At 38.8% G+C, this 4,542-nt stretch overlaps 1 protein-coding gene across 3 annotated transcripts in view; it reads right to left on the bottom strand.

Moving 5' to 3' along the window:
• Gramd1c (GRAM domain containing 1C) overlaps positions 1–4,542 on the bottom strand; it is a 110,224-nt gene that overhangs the window by 23,779 nt on the left and 81,903 nt on the right. The window lies entirely within an intron of this gene.

Raw genomic sequence — 4,542 nt, 5'->3', positions numbered from 1 at the left:
AAAAAAATGAGAATCAAGACTTGCCATGTAAAGGTACATGATCCCAACAATGAATGTAACTGTACTGTATCCCTAAATGTACCAATAAACTCAATAAAAAAAAAAAAAGAAAGCTAAGAATAGGAGCTAGACAGAATAAAGGAAACAGTGAAAAGCAATCCAACATGACATTTCAATGATTTAATGACTGGAATTACTTATTATTTCAAAGATTATGCCCCATCAATACAGAATAAAACTACAATAAAAGCTCCCCATATTTCTGAAATTGAGATCTACAAATTATCTGTCTAAAGCATCTGTCAATATTAATCCACAGGATGCAGTCTGGTTAAGTAAAAGGACAATGATCTATGAATCAGAAAAACTTTTCTATCTATGGCTTGACCCCATCTATCCCTTTTTCTCCCTCAATGAGTCATTTATGTCTCTCTATTTGTCACCAGTACAGAGAATTTAGGGATACCAGGTATATACTGATTTACCTTCTCCTGCAACAATACTAATGAAGACAAAAACTATTCACTGCAATTTCAAATAATTGCTCTTTTGGTGTAAAAATGAATCACTGAAATTAGGTAATCTGCTGAGGTTTTGTGAGGTAACTTCCTAGTAGGCCTGGGAAACAGCTTTTGCTGACATAGAAGTATTATATTCATTGTAAAAACAACTCAAATATACACAAAGAAAGCAAAAGAACTATAGCTGATTCTATTGATCCTGTTCATTTTTTAACAGAACCTAGCCTGCTTTTTAATTGCATTGTTGGTGGCCTATTCACCTGTACTCTCCTGTTCTTTCATGTGAGTAGGGACCATGTCGACTTTAAACATCAATGTATATCCGGTTCTTGGCACAAAAAAGTGTTAAGTAACTATTTTTGAATGAATAAATTACATGAAAACGCTGAAAATATCTTACTGTCCATTTTTATGTATAGGACTTTAAACCTTTACAAAACTTTTTATTTTGGAATAATTTGAGATTTACAGTTGATTAAATTAGGATTTATTCTTCCTGCCTACCTCCAAGTGTTTTCCTGTACAAGGATATAATCCAGGATATAGTACTACATTGCATTTTGTTGTTAGGTCTCCTTAGTCTGTTCCAGTCTTTGACACATTCTCATTCTTCCTTTTTTTCTTTTTTTTTTTTAATGAACTTCACCTTGGTATATTTTTAATGAGTAAAGGAACAATGTTCAACCAAGCAGTAGGATACATTAAGAATAAATACTATTTGAAAAATGTCAGTTTGAAAGTGGCCAGTGGAAATAGTATATAACAAGACAGATAAATATAGGAGAAACATGTACATGGATGAAACTGAAAACACATGCTGCTAGTTCTTTGAGGGTACATAAAAATGTACTAAGTCAGTATAGTGACTAATGATACAACATTTGTTTTATCTTCTGTTTTCCAAAAACTCATGATCTGAATTGTCTTGACTCAAGATATTCTTTTCGTTTTTTTTTTTTTTTTTTTTTTTTTGGTACCGGGGATCGAACTCAGGTCCTTGTGCTTGCGAAGCAGGCAGCAGAACCACTGAGCTAAATCCCCAGCCAACTCAAGATATTCTTTACAACTGAAAAAACAAGTTCTTTTGTGTGTGTTATTTGAAAATCTCATATAACTAACTATGCCACGGTTACCTGGTTTAACTTCTTGGCTGCTTCTCTGACATGCCAGCCTATTCCATGGATTTTTCTCTGGCTTTCACCAAAGTCTACTTATCCTTGCATTTATCAATTAGTAGTTAATAAGAATTCTCTAATATTCTAATTCCTGTTACTCTTTGCTTGGCTTTGCCTCAAATTCGTTGCATTCTGTCAGCTCTAGCACATGGAGTCTAATGATGCTGTCCATGTGTGTCCTTCCCACAGCCTCATCTTTGCTTTAGGCTTAGCAACCATTTCTGGCAGAAGTGACTTTGCTTAGTAAACCCTGTTACACCAGGACCTGTCACCATGTCATAGCTCAGAAGTCCCACGCCCCCAGCCAGTTTGTCTATTTCTATTCATGGCTCTAATGCCTATCTCCAGATGTTTCATGATATTATCCAGGACATAACAGAATAGGAAAGGCAGAAAAATCAAATCCTGATATTAGCAGAAATACTATTTGTGCTTGTTACTTTCCCTCTTTGCTGAGACAAAATACCTGACACCCAAAGTTAGAGGGGAAGGGGTTTGTTTGGCTTACAGTTCATATAGGCTTCAGTCCTTAATCAGCCAACTCCACAGCAGAATAAAAACAGCATGGTACACACAAGGCAGCAAAGGTTAACAAGAGAGTTAACAGCATCTCCCTGCCCCTTTCATTTTATTCAGACTACTTAGGGTGGGAATCACCCACACCCTTAATCCTAGTGCCCTTGAGCCTGACACTGCATCATGAATCACTTCCAGTGTGTCACACACTCTAGATCAAGCCCATAACCCCATGAGGCTTTGGGAGGACATCAATTCCCAAACCATAACACTATGCCTTCGAAAATACAGCCATAATCTCCTTATGGATACATATATATATATATATATATATATATATATATATACCAGGAATCCTCCAGCAGCTTCTCAGATATCTAACCTGCTTCCCACATTTTCCTGGCTGGGGCATGTCTATTGGCAATGACCCTTTCAATTAATGAAGACATTCTGTAGCTTATTCTGTCAATTATGTTACATCAAAGTTTAAAATTACTAAAAGTTTCACAGAGTAAAACACAACACTTAGCATTTCATTCAGCAGCTAGGTGAACCCATTTCTGGAAGTATACAAATATCTCTGAAGAGGACACTCTTCAGTCTTAGTGGGTTCTAAACTATGAGGTACAGGGTAAGATCATTAAAGCAGATGCCAGTCCAGACAATTCTTGTCTAACTTTTCCTGTCTGGGCTTCAGTTAGACTCTACATCAGTGAAACTGGCCACACCAAAAGAGTCCACTGCTCCCTCCCCCAAACTATAGTATATGGGTGCTAGGAAGGGAAAAAGAGAGATCCTATAATTTTCTCACACAGTCTGCTTACAAAAGTAGATCAAAATACTCTCATTTTAAACAGAATGATGTTTGATTTAAAGTGATCTGCCACCATCAGCTCCCTCTAACCACCCCCCACTCATTTCCAAATTTCCTGGGATGGTTTACTTCTTTTGATTTTTTTCATTTTTCCCCAAGTTCATTTACTTAGGAAACGTCTTCATAAATTTACAACTACATAATATAAAAGACTCACTACTGTGCCTATTTGGCATATCTGAAAAGCCTGAGATCTTGGAAAAAACTTAGGGAAAGCAGCAGGAGTACTTGATTTGTCACCTAATTGATAATCTATAAGAAAAGCCATGACCCAGCCTCCATCTCTCAAGTGCCGGGAAGGTAGTCTGGGCTCCAATCCACCAGGAAGGAGAGCCATGCCTGCTCCCGACCCAGCCGCCATCGCTCAAGTGCCGGAGGGTAGCCTAGGCCCCGATCCACTGTGGGAAGGAGAGCCACACCTGCTCCCGACCCAGCCACCATCCCTCAAGCACTGGGAAGGTAGCCGCGCAGGCGCCCCTGAACCCCTATAACCACCACCACCCTGCACTCTCAGACCTCCTGTGTCAGTCTTTGGACCCACTCTGCAGAGGCAGAGGTGGTCATTAAGGGTATTTTTCTGACTTCCCAACTTTGAACATCTTTAAAGAAAGGGCGTGGGAAACCTGTAATAGAACGTTGTGGAGTTCAACCATTCAGAAGGTTGGGGAACTCAATCTGGGCCTTGCAGCCCGAGGTCAGTCAGCATCATGGGGTTTAGCCATCAGCTAACTGAGATCAGGGGTCATGCATCCTCACGCTGTCTGAGCCATTATACACTATATTGAAATTTTGTTCACTGCAGACATGTTCTGGACTGCTTCTTGATTTCAATTTAATTCAAATGATTTAAGGGTGAGAGACTAGTAACTACCACCAGTGGTCAGTGTCCAAGTTGTGCTTGATCTTAATGTGTTGCTGATTGTATCAGTTGGGGTACAGCATTGCAGTTGATTTGATGAGCTGTTTTCTCTGATGTTATGAAGATGAGAATGTCTGTGGGTCATTAGAGACACAGAAGCTAGGGTGCAACTATATCAGGAAGATTTGGGTGATAATCCAGAGATTAAACCAAGGACAGTCCCACAACAAAAATTAAAATGAGGAAACACTTAAGCAAGACACAAGGACAGACTTACAATTTACCAATGGAAAACAGTAGGGCAAATAAGGATGAAAAGGCCGATGGTGAAGCAACAGGACACCCTGAACTCAAAGCACAGGAAGTAACAAAACAGATCAATCAGGCTCTAGAAAAATTCAAAACAGAAATAATTTCCCAGATAACCATAGAGATAGTGAGCAAAATGGAAGTCATGATTCGAGACTCTAGAGCAGAAACTGACAAAAAAATAGATGAGCTCAGGACCATGATAGAAGCCATGAAGGCCCAGCATAAGAAAGAAATGGAAAAAATAAACACCCAACATAGGAAAGAAATGGAATCCATAAAACAGAT

Source organism: Fukomys damarensis, unplaced genomic scaffold (assembly GCF_012274545.1).
Source record: "Fukomys damarensis isolate Sample0158 unplaced genomic scaffold, DMR_v1.0_HiC HiC_scaffold_24, whole genome shotgun sequence".
Classification (NCBI taxonomy): domain Eukaryota; kingdom Metazoa; phylum Chordata; class Mammalia; order Rodentia; family Bathyergidae; genus Fukomys; species Fukomys damarensis.
Note: the sequence above shows the minus strand (reverse complement) of the source record. Positions and strands in the feature narration are given on the sequence as shown.